This window comes from Cetorhinus maximus, chromosome 8, assembly GCF_964194155.1.
Source record: "Cetorhinus maximus chromosome 8, sCetMax3.hap1.1, whole genome shotgun sequence".
Taxonomy (NCBI): domain Eukaryota; kingdom Metazoa; phylum Chordata; class Chondrichthyes; order Lamniformes; family Cetorhinidae; genus Cetorhinus; species Cetorhinus maximus.
Genome location: NC_135886.1, coordinates 22,766,643 through 22,785,780, shown reverse-complemented (window position 1 = coordinate 22,785,780; position 19,138 = coordinate 22,766,643).

Here is a 19,138-nt window from a genome sequence, read left to right as displayed (position 1 = left end):
TCCTTCCCTAAAGGACATTAGTGAACCAGATGGCTTTTTACAACAATCGACAATAGTTTCATGGTCATCATTAGACTTTTAATTCAAGATTTTTATTGAGTTCAAATTTCACCATCTGCTGTGGTGGGATTTGAACCCAGGTCCCCAGATCATTATTCTGGGTCTCTGGATTACTAGTCACAGAATCACAGAGTACAGAAGAGGCCCTTCAGCCCATCGAGACTGCACCGACACGTGAGAAACACCTGACCTACCTACCTAATCCCATATATCAGCACTTAGCCCATAGCCTTTTATGTTATGACGTGCCAAGTGCTCATCCAGGTACTTTTTAAAGGATGTGAGGCAACCCACCTCTCCCACCCTCCCAGGCAGTGCTTTCCAGACCGTCACCAACCTCTGGGTAAAAAAGTTTTTCCTCACATCCCCCCTGAACCTCCTGCCCCCACCTTGAGCTTATGTCCCCTTGTGACTGACCCTTCAACAAGCAACAGTTATAAAGGGGGGACCTTAATTACCCGAATGTAGACTGGGGCAGTAGTAGTGTAAAAGGCGAAGAGGGGCAAGAGTTCCCAGATTGTGTTCAGGAGAATTTTCTGCAGCAGTATGTGTCCAGTCCAACAAAAAAGGATACAATGTTGGACCTGGTTCTTGGAAATGAAGTGGGCCAAATAGATCAAGTGTCAGTGGAGGAACATTTAGGAGACAGTGATCATTGTATCGTAATGTTTATGATGACAGTAGAAAAGCACAATGTACAATCCAGAATAAGAATAATTAACTGGGGGAGAGCTGACTTCAATGGGGCAAGAATGGAGTTGGTTCTACCAAAGTTTGGCAGGAAAAACTGTAGCTGAACAATGGGCTAACTTCAAAGAAGATATGGTTTGGGCACAGCCAAGGTATATTCCCTCGAAAGGGAAAGGTAGGGCAAACAAATTCAGAGCTACCTGGATGAAAAAGGAGATAGAAATTAAGATAAAGAAGAAAAAGTGTGCTTATGACAGGTGTCAGGTAGAAAATACAACTGAGAACCAAGTGGAATACAGAAGGTTCAGGGGGGGCAGTGAGGAAGCAAATAAGAGAAGCAAAGAGGGATTATGAGAAAACACTGGTAGCCAACATAAAGGGGAATCCCAAAGTCTTCTATCGGCACACACATAGTAAGAGGGTGGCAAAAGGAAGCTGATTAGGGACCAAAAATGGGATTTACACATGGAGTCACGGAGCATGGCTGATGTGTTAAATGAATTCTTTGCATCTATCTTTACCAAGGAAGTAGATGCTACCAAAGCCACAGTGACAGAGGAGGAAACTCTGTCACCAGAAGGGTTCAAAATTGATAAGGAAGAAGTGTTGGATAAACTGTTGGTACTTAAAGTTGACAAGGCACCGGGACCGGATAAGATGCATCCAAGAATATTGACTGAAGTAAGAGAGGAAATTGCAGGGGCACTGCCCATAATCTTTCAGTCTTCTCTGGACTCAGGGGAGGTGCCAGATGGCTGGAGAATTGCAAACATTATGCCCTCGTTCAAAAAAGGTTGTAAGAATAATCCCAGCAATTACAGACCAGTCAGTTTAACTTCAGTGGTGGGGAATCGTCTAGAAACAATTATTCGGGAAAGAATTAATAGTCACATGGAAAAATGTGAGTTGAATAGGGAGAGCCAGCATGAATTTCTGAAGGGGAAATCATGTTAAACTAACTTTCTGGAGTTTTTTGAAGGGATAACAGAGAGGGTTGATGAGGGTAATACTGTTGATGTGGTGTACATGAACTTTTAAAAAGCATCCGATAGAGTGCCACACAACAGACTTGTGAAAAAAGTTATAACTCATGGAATAAAAGGGACAGAAACAATGTGATACAAAATTGGCTGAGTAATAAGAAATAGGGTAATGATCAGTAGATATTTTTCGGGCTGGAGGAAGGTTTGTAGTGGAGATCCCTGGGGGTCAGTATTGGGACCCTTGCTTTTCCTGATATATATTATTGAACTAGACCTTGGTGTGCAGGAGACAATTTCAAAGTTTGCAGATGATACAAAGCTTGGAGGCATTGTAAACTGTGAGGAGAACAGTATAGAACTTCAGAAAGACATAGACAAGTTGGTGGAGTGGGAAGATAGGTGGCAGATGAAGTTCAATGTGGAGAAGTGTGAGGTGATGCTTTTTGGTAGGAAGAACATAGAGAGACAATATAAAATAAGGGGTACAATTCTTAAAGGGGTGCAGGAGCAGAGGGATCTGGGTGTATATGCACATAGATCATTGAAGCTGGCAGGACAAGTGGAGAGAGCAGTTAATAAAGTATACAGTATCCTTGGCTTTATTAATAGGGGCATAGAGTACAAGAGCAGAGAGATTATGCTGAGCTTATATCAGACACAGGTTAGACCTCAGCTGGAGTACAGTGCTAGGTGCCACATTATATGAAGGATGTGAATGCATTGGAGAGAGTGCAGGAGAGGTTTACAAGAATGGTTTCAGAGATGAGAAACTTCAGTTATGAAGATAGATTGGAGAGGTTGGGACTGTTCTCCTTGGAGAGGAGAAAGCTAAGAGGAGATTTGATAGAGGTGTTCAAAGTCATGAGGGGGTTGGATAGAGTAGATAAGGAGAACATGTTCCTGCTCATAAAAGGATCGAGAATGAGAGGGCACAGATTTAAAATGAATTGCAAAGAAGCAAATGTGATGTGAGAAAGGCTTTTTCACATAGCGAGTGGTTCGAGTTTGGAATGCACTGCCTGGAAGTGTGGTGGAGGCAGGTTCAATCAAAGCATTCCAGAGGGCATTAGATGATTATCTGAATAGAAACAATGTGCAAAGGTATGGGGGAAAAGGCAGGAGAATGGCACTAAGTCATAATGCTCAGTCGGAGAGCCGGTACAGGCATGATGGGCCGAATGACCCCCTTCTGCACCGTAACATTCTATGATTCTGTGACTGTTGATTGTAGCAACCCAGTCAGAATGTTTATACAATGGAATGAGATGGAGAAGATTAAAAAATCTAAAAACAACATTCTGAGGAAGCATACCAATGGCTTCAAAACACCACAGCAACTAACCACAGTTTGGTACAGAATTCACAATGACTATTGTTTTTATATTTATAATTTTTTTTTCCAAACTCTTTTTAACTTACCAGTTCTAGCAAAAGTTTGTGTGCACCGTCACGACCACCATTTTGCCTTAAGTATCCCCACATGTAAAAGGTCCACATTATAAAAGACAACCAAATGTAAACAGTGTTAAGTTAGCCAGACAAGCCAATTCTTATCATTTAGACCATGGCGTTCTACCAACCATGATTCATTCATAGAGATTTGTTACAATGATATCATGTCAGGGGTTCTCAAAAGTAAATTCTCTTCTGACCTGTGTCCTCTCCCGTGCATGTTCTGATGCAGAAAAATAATACTGCTAGTCGCCTTATAAGTCTCATCTTGTGCATGAACACAGAATTTGTGTCGGAGTTTTGATTTAAATATGTACTTTGGAATTTAGAATCAAGCAACTTTACAATAGGAATCCAACTAAAAATACCCATGGGTCCTACTGCCTGCTCATTAAAATTCCATTGATAAAAGGGGAAAATAAATCAACCTTTCATATTATAACAAAGAAATATTAGACAATAAGAATAACAGATGGCAGAGAGTGTTGGTTTGTTGTGCTATGCTACAAATTGACATACAATTACATACAAATTTCCCTCAGAGCACGTCCCTGATGTTGGCCAGATTGGTGAACTAAGGCAGAAACAGGGTGCATGCTCATATGGAAGGAAGCAAAATGGAAATAAGGTCGGCACATACTATCACCTTCATGTCACTGGTTGCAAAGTAGTATGAGCAGAGGTCTGTGAACAGATTGCCCATTCACTTTAGTGTGTGGAGACTAGCATGCAGTGCACAGGTATAGAGAAAGCAAGATTGTTCAGAAACAAAGGAAAAAGGACAGAAAGTTGTAATTCAATGAAGTTGATTTGGGGGCAGCAACAGATCACAAGAATGCTGCAAGGAAATTTGTCAGTTTCTGTAGAGTATTAAACTGGAATTACAGTCTAAATGCGCCCATCAGACCCGAGCCTAATATTTACAGAAAGGATGCAGGGGTTGGCGTACACGGCTGTTTTAGTGGCTTGGAAACCCAGCAAACCTGATTATCAATTTTGTCTCCATTTCTTTACAACAGTAAGCCGGATTAAAACAAAAAACTACTGCGGATGCTGGAAATCCAAAACAAAAACAGAATTACCTGGAAAAACTCAGCAGGTCTGGGAAGGGTCATGAGGACTCGAAACGTCAACTCTTTTCTTCTCCGCCGATGCTGCCAGACCTGCTGAGTTTTTCCAGGTAATTCTGTTTTTGCCGGATTAAAAGCCTGACGTGCTTTTAGGTGGGTAGACCTGAAGCACCAAACCACGTGGGAAATATAGAGGAGAGATCATGGATTGGTGAGGACAACAATACGGAGCCAGAATGATTAAGGGAGGTGATGTTAATTGTACAAGTTAAGGTTTAAGTGTTTACAAGCGGGAGGCACTCATTAGATAATAACATGCACAGCAGTGTAGTTATCATAGTCGCCTAACATATGAAAGATCCCTGGCACACAATTGGGCAGAACCAGCTTGTCTGTTGTTAAATATTAACTGAACACAGTACCTTACAGCAATGCAATGTTTGCATTTTTTTCCTTTAAAGTTTTGTTTTTGGCTCCTTTAAGGGGCCGCCAACTAGTTCATTTGTTTAATTGGTATACTCAAAAAAGTATAAAGAGCCTTTTATTGACACTGGTAATGTTTAACATGGTAGCAAAGAATGGTTGCCTAAAGGTAACATTTGGAAACTAGGAAAATTTTTTTAAGACAGAGAATCATAATCCACGCAGTTTTTGTGAAGACTAGCTGAACGCAAGTATAAATTATTAAGGTATTATCCACCGATGTTCTCAGAGTCTGAACCTTATGAGCTGTGGGAGAATGAAGTGGATATGTGGACTTGGGTTACATCCCTACCAAAGAGGAAACAAGGTATGGCCTTGGCATTGTTGTTTCCTAACAGAAGTGTATTCAGAAGCAAAGTAATTTTGAGCTGAAGCCCAACAGTTTGAAGCCCAACAGTTTGATACTGAGGAAGTTTTTGCTCTACTATCGGGTATCACAAAGATGTACTATATGGAATTAATTTGATATCTCATTGCCTGGTTTCACACATGAAACTTTTTAAAAAAGAGACATTTCATTGAAAAACAAAGTGACTAACTTAAAATGGCTGACAATTTGCATATGTGTAGCAACAGTCCATTTCATGGAGATGTAGAGTCTATGGAAGCCCCAACAGAAAATGACCTCCCTGAGGGTGTGAATGGAAGAATGAACCTTTCAGGAGTTAATTTCTGGAGCATTAAACATTAATCACCTCAGCTATCACAATGACTAATAGGAGCTTTTGTATCTTTTAGAATATACAACCACATGGGGAGAGATCATATGATAACAACCTTTTGTATGGATATTGACTTTGGGATTTGGTAGAGATGTTCTAGCTGCTAGGGTGAGTGGCTGCCTCTTGCCCCCTCTCTCTCTCTCTCTCTCTCTCTCTACAATATTCCATCTAAGCTTTGAACCCTGTTTTTCTGAGTAAAAGATGTGTCTACATTCCCAAAGCAGATGGAGGCTCTCTACTAAAAGCCATTGGATTTCTACAACACAGTTTCCAGAAGAAAAGGGATATACCAGCCATGACTTGAAACAAACAGCCTCAGCTGAAGAACCAACACCTCCCATGCAATCAGTGAATCTTTATTGACTTTGCTTTTTTTAAATCTGCACTTTAACTTGGCCAAGTTTAACATCTGATACTCTGTAAAGTTATATTTTTTTCTTATGCTTGGGGTTTGAGTGTGTGTTTATGTGCGTTAGTTGGAAGTAAGAGTATTTATACATTTTCAACATTTTTAAATAGTTTTACCTTGGTGGCTTTTAGCATGCAGTACATACTCAACTGGCAATCCAACATCCTTTAAAGAATTCAAAGCTTCTGCAATATTGAAATGGGGAGTGAGAAAAGAGGGGACTTCTTTTATCCCTCCTCACCTAGTCATGACAGGTTTCATGGATGAAATTTCACAGAAAAAATATCTACTGGATGCCCACGAGACACAGTGAGACTTCCATAGATTTGGCAAAATGGACAGTCATTCCATGAAGGAATATATCATAGACTTTAACAATTGTATAAAAGATTGCAGAAATTCAATTTGGAGATTCTTTCTTCAGTACTCGCATTTAAACCACTGAATTGTGCTAAGTCGTCACATATGGACAGGCCTCTGGTATTAGCTGGGGTTTGATTCTTGGAAACCAACTCTCTTTTGGATGATGTCTGCTGCCTTGAAAAATTTCCTGGGGAATCATTTGCAGCAGCCTTGGTGACACAAATGGAATATACTGCAGTGTACAAAGGATGGAGGATTCAATGATTACAGCATTTTGAGATCATCCAGATACTGGGCACAAGCAATAGTACAAAGGAAAAGTTATAGACAAAAGAATGGGGATGAAAGCAGTTTTAGCAGATCTGGATACCACAGCAGATGACAGGGTAGGAGCAGCAGTAGTAGGCGAATGAACCCCAGGAATGCCCAGGGAACAGTTAACTGGTGCTTCAGGTATGACTTAAAATATCATTATGCAATGACCTCCTTCCAGCCTGAACTGTTCCATAACGGAACAACAGGGTTCACAAAGTGACAGATGGCACAGACAAATTGGAGGCTGAAGATGATGATAATGATCAGTCTGAAGGAGTTCTACTAGTCACAAGAAGTTTTAGCCCAGTGATGAGTGTATTAGTTGTGGATTCATTTAACTGTGCAGCATTAGATAGTGGTTGCACATCAACAGTTTATGGAACAACATGTTGAACACCACTTGGAGGAAGAACTGAGGGTGGCCAAGGCACAGAATGTACTCTGGGTGGGGGGACTTCAATGTCCATCAGCAAGAGTGGCTCGGTAGTATTACCACAGACCAAGTTGGCTGAGTCCTAAAGGACATAGCTGCTAGACTAGGTCTGCGGCAGGTGGTGAGGGAACCAGCAAGAGGGAAAAACATACTTTACCTCATCCCCACCAACCTGCCTGCCGCAGACGCATCTGTCCATAACAGTATAGGTAGGAGTGATCACCACACAGTCCTTGTGGAGACAATGTCCTGTCTTCACATTGTAGATACCCTCAATAATGTTGCGTGGCACTACCACCTTGCTAAATGGGAAAGATTTTGAACAGATCTAGCAACTCAAGACTGGGCATCCATGAGGCACTGTAGGCCATCAGCAGCAGCAGAATTGTACTCAAACACAATCTGTAACCTCATGGCCTGGCATATCCCCCACTCTACCATTACAACCAAGCCAGAGGATCAACCCTGGTTCAATGAAGAGTGCAGGAGGGCATGGCAGGAGCAGCACCAGGAATACCTTAAAATGAAATGTCAACCTGGTGAAGCTACAGCACAGGACTATTTGTGTGCCAAACAGCATACACAACAAGCAATGGACAGAGCTAAGCAATTCCGCAACTAACAGCTCAGATCTATGTTTTGCAGTCCTGCCACATCCAGTCGTGAATGGTGGTGGACAATTAAACAAGTCACTGAAAGAGGAGGCTCCACAAACATTCCCATCCTCAGTGATGGAGAAGCCTAGAATATCAATGCAAAAGATAAGGCTGAAGCATTCACAACAATCTTGATGATCCATCTCGGCCTCCTCCAGAGGTCCCCAGCGTCACAGATGCCAGTCTTCAGTCAATTCGATTCACTCCACGTGATATCAAGAACGGCTGAAGGTGTTGGATACTGCAAAGGCTATGGGCCCTGACAATATTCCGGCAATAGTACTGAAGACTTTGCTCCAGGACTTATCACGACCCTAGCCAAGCTGTTCCAGTACAGTTACAATACAGTAATGTGGAAAATTGCCCAGGTATGTTCTGTACACAAAAAGCAGGACAAATCCAACACAGCCAATTACTGCCCCATCAGTCTACTCTCGATCATCAGTAAAGTAGTGGAAGGGGTCATCAAGAGTGCTGTCAAGCAGCACTTGCTTAGCAATAACCTGCCCTCTGATGCTCACTTTGGTTCTGCCAGGGTCACTCAGTTTCTGACCTCATTACAGCTATGGTTCAAACATGGACAAAAGAGCTGAACTTCAAAGGTGAGGTGAGAGTGACTGCGCTTTGACATCAAGCCAGCATTTGACTGAGTGAGGCATCAAGGAGCCCTAGCAAAACAGGAGTCATTGGGAATCAGGGGGAAAACTCTTTGTTGGCTGGAGTCATATGTAGCACAAAGGAAGATGATTGTGGTTGTTGGAGGCCAATCATCTCAGTTCCAGGACATCACTGCAGGAGTTCCTCAGGGTAGTCTCCTAGGCCCAACCATCTTCAGCTGCTTTATCAATGACCTTCCCTCCATCATAAGGTCGGAAGTGGAAATGTATAAGACCATCCAAGACAGACCGTAAATATGGTATATTACAGAAGAGAGCCATAAGGAATGGAAAGGCCTTGGTAAGGTAATAGGGTGTGATGGTAACACAATGGCTATTCAACATGGTAATAAAACTAAATAGTGGGGTGACATTTGCTACCTTCCAACCTGCAGAAACTGTTCCAGAATCTATAGAATTTTGGAAGATGATTATCAATGCATCCACTATCTCCATAGCCACCTCTTTCAACACTCTGGGATGTAGAATATCAGGTCCTTGGGGCTTGTCAACCTTCAGTCCGATTAATTTCTCCAATACAACCTTCTTACTAATATTAATTTCCTTCAATTCCTCATTATCCCTAGTCCCTTGGATCTCTAACTCTGGGAGATTTCTTGTATCTTCCTCAGTGAAGACAGTCACAAACTAATTATTTAGCTTCTCTGCCATTTCTCTATTCCTCATTCTAAATTCTGCTGACTCTGCCTGTAATGGACCTACATTTGTCTTAGCCGAATGCTCCCTTATTACATATCTATAGAAGTTTTACAGTCCATTTTTATGTTTTTTGCTAGTTCCTAATCACATTCTATTCTCCCTTTTGGTTTTAAAGAGTGATTGGGCAATACAGATGATAGAGTGGACTCCCCCGCTGCAGGAAAGGTAATCATGAAAGTAGTTTAGCTCTTTTGCTGCATGTTCATGGGAGGGTAGATCAATTGACATAAAAGCCGCGTTTATGCAAGGTGAAAAATTTCAGAGAGAAGTGTTTCTGAAACCACCTAAAGAGGCTAACAATGCAGAAGGGAAACTATGGAAAATAAACATGGGTTTCATGGTTATATGGCCACGCGAGGAGGGGTAAAATATGACTCCCTTAGTTTATCACGCCAAGTCTGACCATAACAGGTTTCTTTGTGATTTTAGAAGAAGGAAGAAGTTTGTTCAATGTCTGTGTTTAACAGTTTACATACTGACTGCAAAGAAATGAGTCTGACAGACTTTCTTGAGGTTTAAAACGAAAAGGAGTTAGTTTTTAATGAGTTAAAAACCAGTGCAGGTAAAGATAACAAAATATTTAAAAATGTAAACCCATGCTTCTCAAACTTTCATGACCCACTTCCGCATACACACAAGCATGCAAAATGTACAAGTTATACTGTAGGTAGTTACATCCTTAGCCAAGTTAAAGTTCAATGCTGAAAGATTAAAAACTTGAGAGTTCAATGTTTATGAGTACTTGGCTGGCCATGGCAGACAATTTTCAAAACTCCTTTAGCTTACAGGAGTTGAGTTGAAGCCCATGTAACTGCAATTTCTTTTTAATCTGTAATCTGTCTCTTCCAGAAGTCAATGGGTTTTGCATCTAAGGTTCCTTTTGATTGAAAAATTCGCTATCTCTGTGCTCTGTAATTGTTTTTAAACTGTAAGAGATAGGGTCTTAACTTGGGAGAGGAGACAAGGGAGCTCTTACTGCTTCAATGACAGCTTTTTCGGTCTATTGACTGCTTCTGCCTTTAGCAGCCTGTATTAAAGAGATTTCAAATGGTTACTTCAATCACATGACTTTTCTCTCCCAATAATGATTTTGGAAGGGGTTTGTTTATCTGATGTCTGAACTGACAGTTGCTGTTGCTTCATGGCTGGGGGTGGGGTGAGCAGATTCTGTAATGTCCCTGCCATTAACCCCCTGAATGAGTCATCTTGATATGGAAGACATATCTCCATATAACCAATATCTCCAAATAACCATTGTTCTAGCAGACTTTCTTTCCCTGCCAGAGAGGTAGTCTTATAAAAATGCAAATGCAATGCCCTGTACATTTTATTAAATCACTTTTAAGTAATTCTTGACATCCTTAGGTGTGAAATTCCAGAGCAGGATGTTGTGGCATGTCTGAATTGCAATTCACATTGGAACTTTCCAGAAGCTGGGCAACTTGCAATACCAGACGTCAAGTGACATATGGCAGTCATCTTTAGTCAGTGTCTTTTCTTGTCTTTAGAAAAGTCCTTTTTAAATAGTTCAGTATATGTTTGGTCAGCCGGTGAAATTACAGATTAATATCACTTATGCACAAGTCACATCATCATGGCAATAGCTTGAATGATGCTTCGAGGGTGTGATATTTTCCAGTGAGGTCTGTATGCTGAAAATAGGCTGTGTTAAACTAAAAGCAGATCCCACAATGTTTTATTTGTACCAAAAAGGGAAATTTTCAGGCATCTTCATGATGCATGTTGATGATTTCTTATAAAGCGGGACAGTGGAATTTGAGAAATCTGTTATTATTATGATTAAAGTGGAATTTAAGATTAGAAGTCAGACTTCAGGGGCTATTAAATATATTGGTTTAAACATTAAGAATAGGTCTGGAATAACTTTGAATCAGCGATCCTGCTTAGAGAGTGTTACTTCTATCCCAATTAATCAAGGTTAGCACAGGAAGATGATGCTACATCTAAAGAAGTAACAGCAGTTGCAAAGCAATTGGTAGTGCACTCAGACAAGGCAGGATACTAGTTTTGATATATTGGAATTAAACACTATGGTGAAGCAGCCTAAAGCTGAAGATGTCTTAAGGGCAAATAAAACCTTAAAAATATTAAAAATAGAGACATTTATAATTAAGTATCCAGCCTTGGATGATCAAAAGAACATAACATTAATTACTTTTAGTGATGTTTCTCATGCCAATCTCCCTAATTGGTATTCAAGCGTAGTGGATTTTTATAATATTTTTGATGTGTGAAAATGGGAAATGTTGTCCTTTAACCTCGAAAGCTAAGAAAATTAAAAGGGTTGTTAAAAGCACTTTAGTTACAGAAACACTGACTCTCGTGGAAGCAATAGATATGGAATTGTATTTGTCAAATAGTTTAGGGGAAATTCTATACAAGGGATGTATTGAAAACAGTTTTCCCATTGAACGTAACATTGATAATTGTTCCTTGTGGGATAACATTCACTTGACAAAAAATGTAAATGAAAAAAGATTAAGGATTGACCTTGCTAGCATGAGACAAATGTTAGAAAAAAAGGAAATCTGCAAGATCAAATGGGTTGATGCAAGTTATCAATTATCTGATTGTTTCATGAAAAGGAGTGCTTGTACCAAAAGATTATTGGGGTCCGAGAGGACAGGCATCTTGTAATATAATGCTATATAGAGAATAATGAAAATCATTTTTTCTTTGATTTGTTTTGAAATATTGTGCATATTATTTGTTAATTTTTGTTTGAAAAAGGCAATCGATTAATTGTATAAATTGAGCTTCAGTGTCTACAAGTGGTGGTGGGGCAGGAGGGATGGGTGGCGCATTCATTGGATAATGAATAGTGCACATACGAAAATACACTTCCATGGCTATGTCCACACATGGGCACCCCTGGAGAGAGCACACGGTGTCCACTGGTATACAGAGGCATTCCACGGCCAGTGGATGCCGCAGGGACTGGTTGTGCATCATCAGCCTCAGTAATGACATTTTGATTTGATAAGTTTCCTTTAATGTTTTTGGCTTTTATTACAGTATTCCTTTAAAGAGATGTTAATCAGTTAATTAGCTTAGTTAGTTTAATTATTGTACTCATAAAGTTAGGAGCTATATAAATGTTTCACTTTGTTAATGGATTTAAACTGAGTAAAGATTGACTTCTGGTTGCCTCCTTCACCAACTGGCTGTAACAAGTTTATGAGGAGAAGAGAGGAGACTGCAGGGGAACGGTAGACAAGATCACAGGGAATACAAAGGACATTTGAGGGGATCTAGGAATTGAATGTAGCAATCACTGGGAAGGTTAACAAGGTAGCTTTGTGGATGTTGGTTGGGTTGGTGAGGGGGGTGAGGTGGTGGGGAGGGTGGTGGGAACACTCATGCTCTTCTTGGCCCACAAGCAGTGCTGGAAAGGTACTTTGCTGTTCCACTTATCCCCATTCAGCTCCAGGCTTCCTGGCCAGTGTTAAAGCTGGAACAAAGAATAAATCTTAGGCACACAGCCTCAGCAAAATATTTAAATTTAGGATTCCTTCCTGGGAGCGTGTTTGTCATCTGCACCCCACCCACCATCCATTGAAACAGGAAGTGGGCGGGTTTGAGGAGCATTGAGTTTGAAATTGAGATTTTTTAACTTTTAACTTCCCACCGACTCAAGCCAAGACACGTGTTTTTGGCGTTTGGTTGGGTTTGGGGTGTGGTGGGATGATGCTGTTGGTTGATGGTGGTAAAATTATTCCTTCTTGTGCAAAATACTCATCTTAACACGTTTATCTGGAAAGTCCCAAAGATTTTTGCCTTTATTGTTTTAATCAGACGTCTAATCCATGTGTTATTCGCTTGAAGAAGAATGTTTCTGTCAGCAACTTTACATTTATTTAATTAGCTTGACCTATATTCCCTTCCATAGTTTGGCTGGCTGCATTGCTCAAGAGATTTTTTTATTTGTTCACAGGCTGTAAGTGTCCCTGGCAAGGCCAGAATTTGTTGCCCGTCCTTAATTGTCCTTGAGAAGGTGATCATGAGCCACTTTCTTGAACTGCTGCCATCCATGTGATATAAATAGGTCAACAGTGCCATTGGGAAGCTAGTTCCAGATTTTTTGGAGCAGTGACAGTGAAGGAACAGCATTATATTCCCAAGTCAGGATGGTGTGTGTCTTGGAGGGGAACTTGCAGATGCGCCCATTTGTCTGCTGCCCTTGTAAGTGGTAGAGGTTGTGGGTGTGAAAAGTGTTGCCGAAGATACCTTGGTGAGTTGCTTTGCTCATGCCCTTTACTATCCTATATCACTCTGTAAAGTCACCTCTCAGACATTTTTCATGGCTGAAAAGTTCAAATATGTGGGCTGGGATTTTCCATGCCCGCTGGTGTCGGCCGGGTTCGGTGGCGTGAATGGACAATATGGCGCAATCGGTTTCCCAACGGTGTGAAACCAGTTTGCGATTGTCCACTCAGACCGCCGATGGTGGGCCCTGTTCTCTGCCATCGGATGTTGGGAGCCTCATTATAATACATCAGCATATCATTATTAGGCCAGTCCCTTGGAATCGCTCCCCTGCAACCCCCCCGCACTGGATCGCCTGCCCACGCCGGTGGGAAAACACACTGACATGCCTCACAGCAGCACATAAGCGACATGCACTTGGCAGGCTGCACTTTGCTCGGGGCTTCAAGGTTTGTTTGTCTACCTTGCTTTGATCAGCATTCGCAGTCATCAGTGCCAGGCTTCACAGACAGAACCACATTACTTTTAGGGGGGCTCACAGCAGGCCTCTACCTACCAGATCAACCATTTGTGGGTGGCTTTTCAATGGTTGCAGGGCAAGGTCTTGCTTGGGGAAGGGGGAGGAGTGGCCTCAGGCAAGGGAAGAGGCTGCAGGATGAGAGCTGTACTGGGGAAGGAGGGTATCCCAGGGTGTGCGTGGGGGCACATGTTGATCTGTGCAAGTGGCCTCAAGATGGTGATGCCTGAGGAGGCAGTGTCCAGAGAAGATGAGGCTAGATGGGCAAGTGAGGGTATGTGTGAGAGAATGGGTGGTGATGTCCCTTGAGCTGGCAGTGAGTGAGATGCCAGTGAATGTGTGATGGGCTTGAGTATGTGAGTTTAAAGTGATGAGATGGTTACCATATCCTGGCTGCATGGATGAGATCATTCATCCTCAATATGCATTGGATGGCCAACCTCTTCTGTGCACCATTGGAACTGATCACCACTGCCATCACCTACCAAGCCGTAGTGGTAATGTTGCTACCCCTCCTGCGGCCAGAGTGGGGGTAGAGGACATCCCAGCAGGCCTCCACACCTTCCAAAAGGCGCTTTAGGGCTGCAGTCTTCTTGTCTTTCAGGGCCCTTTCTTGTTTGCTGCCTCCCTGGGCTGGAAGCACTGAGTGCAGCTGCCCTTTCTGTTCTGCCGAAGGGTCATGAAGACTCGAAACGTTAACTGATTTCTTCTCCACCGATGCTGCCAGACCTGCTGAGTTTTTCCAGGTAATTCTGTTTTTGTTTTGCCCTTTAAATGTGGTGCCTGGCGTGATGAAGCAGCGAGGTGATGGCATGGCAGGTTAATCGGAGCCCACCCACCATGGAAACGGCATGTTTCCTGGGAATACATAAATAATGTGGCAGGTTTGGAATGATACAGCATGAAAATCCGCCATTGCGGCCGTCTTTTTACCCACGTGCTACTGTACTTAGTGCAAATCTAGGACGATTCCACCCATCGTTGTAGCAATTATAATTTTGATAAACGTTAGGACTGTAGCTTTAAGAATAATCCTGTGTTGTAAAGATCATATGATCTATGTAAACCAATGAGTTAGCAGCGCGGGGAACCTCTAGGTGAGACTTCTTGGGCAGAATTTTACAGCCCCGTTTCGGCGGGGACGGGGCCGTAAAATGCGGCGGGTCATTATAAACCCCATTGATGACAGCAGGAACGTAAAATCCTGCTGTCGTAAAATTCTGACCCTTGAGTTTGATACACACATGTCGTTGCTGTTGCTGTCTTGTAAATAAAGTTAAATGTGCCCACCAAGAAAACTTGCCTGGAAGATCAACTCTATAACAAACTGGCAATGAGGATATATCAGATCCAGTGCTGTACCTTGCCCAGTGATTGTGAGTATCTAAGTTCATTAAAAAGAAAGGAAGATATTCTGATATGATATGGCAGAATCAGTCCCTTTGAGCTGGCCACAGATGACTGGTCTCAATATATAGAAGGTCTTGCATTCTTCTTTCAAGCTAACAAAATCACTGGGGAGGAGAAGAGGAGTGCAATTCTCCTGAGTATTTCTGGGAGCAAGATCTACAGTTTAATTCTAACCTTGATGGTCGCCAGTGCCCCAGATTCGAAGACTTTCATTAAATTAGTAGACCTCGTTAAGGGACATTTCCAACCCAAGCCCTCAGTCACAATGCAGGGGTTCAGGTTCAATTCATGGAATAGAGCCCCAGGGGAGATCATTGCTCCCTACGTGGTGAAATTCAAACAACTTATGGAATATTGTGATTTTGGTGAAATCCTGAATGACTTGCAAAGGGATCGTTTGGGAGGAGGATGTATGCAGGAGGATGCTATTCAGTGAAGATTGCTGACTGAAGTGAATCTTGATTTTAAGAAAGTGGTAGAAATAGCACTGGCAGTGGAAAGTGCTGTAAGGGATTCACAAGCAATTCAAGGGGCGCAAAATGGCACCATTATCCTAGTTGGGCAGGAACAGTCAGCCGAAAGTGGTGCAAAAAGCCAGGGCTCAGCCGCAAAGCGGGAAACAGCCCCTGGTAACTGAAAATTGAGAGGAAACAACTTGGCAGCAAAGTCGAAAACTAATTTTGTTGATGTGGAAACAATCATACTAACGATTGGCAATTTAAAAGGTAGCGTGTTATTTTTGTCACAGAAGCGGACCCATCTTGAAACATTGCAAAGTGAGATTAAAACAGGCTTCCAGGCATCAATCGAAGTCCAATTAAGTCTATAGTGTAGAAGAGCCAGAAACAACCAATTATGACATTTATTCATTATTCAGCATGAAAGTTGGGAAGACAGGGCCAATTATTGTCAGAGTGCAAGTGAATGGTAAACCCTTAAAAATGGAAGTAGATACCGGTGCTTCTACCATTATAACAGAAGAACACACTTTCAGGTATTTAAATAAAGGCCATCAACAATTAAATTTGGAATAAACATCTGCCAAGTTGAAAACGTACACAGGTGGAGAAATCCAGAGTAACTGTTCATTATAGACACCATGTGGCACAGTACCAGCGATGGGGGTTAAAGCTAAAGGGCCAAAGCTTCTAGGTCATGTTTGGTCGAAAGAGATTAAATTAAACAGGTCCGAAATCTTCCAGTTGCAAGCAAGGGGACTGCTAGAGCTGCTTAAAAAAATGATACCATCTTCAAGGACGACCTTGGAAAAATCCAGGGCCTACAGGTCAAGATTTACGTGGACCCAGAAGCAACCTTTTCTTGAAGGCAAGACTGGTGCCATACACCTCAAAAGAGAAGGTTGATGCTGAGTTGAACCGGCTAGAGAGGCTGGGTGTTATAAGAGTGGTTCAGTTCTCATGTGGGCAGCACCCACAGTCCCAGTCCTTAGACCAGACCATCTGGATCTGTGGGACTATAAACTAATGGTCAACAGAGCAGCCAACATGAACAGACACACTATTCCCATACAAAAACAGAATTACCTGGAAAAACTCAGCAGGTCTGGCAGCATCGGCCGGGAAGAGTTGACGTTTCGAGTCCTCATGACCCTTCAGCAGAACAGAGTATATTTAGGAGAGGGGTGAAATATAAGCTGGTTTAAGGTCGGGGGGGAGAGAAGTTGGGGGAGGGGGGGTGTGGTTGTAGGGACAAGCAAGCAGTGATAGGAGCAGATAATCAAAAGATGTCACAGACAAAAGGATCAAAGAGGTGTTGAAGGTGGTGATATTATCTAAGAAAAGTGCTAATTAAGAATGGATGGCAGGACACTCAAGGTACAGCTCTAGTGGGGTAGGGTGGGAAGACTGACAAGGTATTACAGTTGTAGATTTAAAAATAATGGAAATAGGTGGGAAAAGAAAAATCTATATAAATTATTGAAAAAAACAAAAGGGAGGGGGAAGAAACAGGGTGGGGATGGGGGGAGAGAGTTTAAGATCTAAAGTTATTGAATTCAGTATTCAGCCCGGAAGGCTGTAAAGTGCCTAGTCGGAAGATGAGGCGCTGTTCCTCCAGTTTGCGTTGGGCTTCACTGGAACAATGCAGCAAGCCAAGGACAGACATGTGGGCAAGAGAGCAGGGTGGTGTGTTAAAATGGCAAGCGACAGGGAGGTTTGGGTCTTTCTTGCGGACAGACCGCAGGTGTTCTGCAAAGCGGTCGCCCAGTTTGCGTTTGGTCTCTCCAATGTAGAGAAGACCGCATTGGGAGCAACGAATGCAGTAGACTAAGTTAGGGGAAACGCAAGTGAAATGCTGCTTATCTTGAAAGGAGTGTTTGGGCCCTTGGACGGTGAGGAGAGAGGAAGTGAAGGGGCAGGTGTTGCATCTTCTGCGTGGGCATGGGGAGGTGCCATAGGTGGGGGTTGAGGAGTAGGGGGTGATGGAGGAGTGGACCGGGATGTCCCGGAGGGAACGATCCCTACGGAATGCCGCCAGGGGGGGGGTGAAGGGAAGATGTGTTTGGTGGTGGCATCATGTTGGAGTTGGCGGAAATGGCGGAGGATGATCCTTTGAATGCGGAGGCTAGTGGGGTGATAAGTGAGGACAAGGGTGACCCTATCATGTTTCTGGGAGGGAGGAGAAGGCGTGAGGGCGGATGCACGGGAGATGGGCCAGAAACGGACTATTCCCATGATCGAAACTATGCCAAACTAGCCGGATGGACAACGTATACAAAGCTTGACATGAGTCACGCATATCAGCAACTGGAGCTGGATGATGCCTCCCGATAATTTGTGACCATAAATACCCACAAAGGGTTAAATCAATTTACAGGCCTGCCCTTTGGTGTTTCCTCGGCTTGTGCCATTTTTCAGAGGACGATGGAGAGTTTGCTACAAGGACTACCTCAGGTTGTGGTCTACCTGGACGATGTACTGATAACTGGATTCACAGAAAAGGAACACTTGGCTAATCTAGAGGAAGCCCTGAAATTATTGTTAGAAGCAGAAGTATGCCTAAAGAAGGAAAAATGCACTTATCAGGCAAATGAAGCCATTTATTTGGGCCACCGGGTAGATGCCCAAGGGTTACACCCTGTTGAATAGAAGGTTAAAGCAATCAGAGGGGCACCTGCACTTAAAAATGTCACTGAACTAAAATCATTTTTAGGGATTGTAAATTATTTTGGGGGATTTCTACCAAATTTATTGACAGTTCTAGCCCCTCTACCTTCACTGCTAAAGAAAAATCAGCGTTGCGTCTGGAAGTCACCCCAGGAGAAGCTTTCATGAATGTAAAACAGCTCTTGCACTCTTCAAATTTGTTAGTGCATTTTGACCAGACAAAGGAATTGGTGCTACCCTTCGATGCGTTCCCCAATGGAGTGTGAGCGGTACTATCTCACTGGATGGATGACGTTACAGAGAGACCAATAGGCTATGTATCCAGGACACTTGCCATAGCTGAAAAAGGATATTCTCAGATCGAAAAGGAAAATCTCTCGATTATTTTTGGTGTTACAAAATTCCACCAATACGTGCATGGGCGACATTTCACGATAATATCAGACCACAAGCCACTTTTGGGTCTGTTTAGCAAGGAAAAGGCTATACCTCCCATAGCGTCTCACGAGTACAAAGATGGGCCCTAATTTTGGCGGCATATGAATACACCTTTGTACATAGACCAGGGATTCATATAGCAAAAGCCGATGGCCTAAGTCACCTTCCTTTGCAAGAGAACAATGATCATGTCCCAATTCCCCAAGAGCTCGTTTTAGTGATGCATTTCCTGGATTCCTCACCAGTCTGTGCCAGGCAGATAAGAAAATGGACGAATTGTGATCCAGTCCTGTCCCGAGTGAGATACATGGTTGGTCCCAGGAACCAGTCTTTGATGAACTGAAGTCATTTTTCAACCAAAGACACAAGTTGAGCAGTCAAGATGGTATTCTATCATGGAGTGCATGAA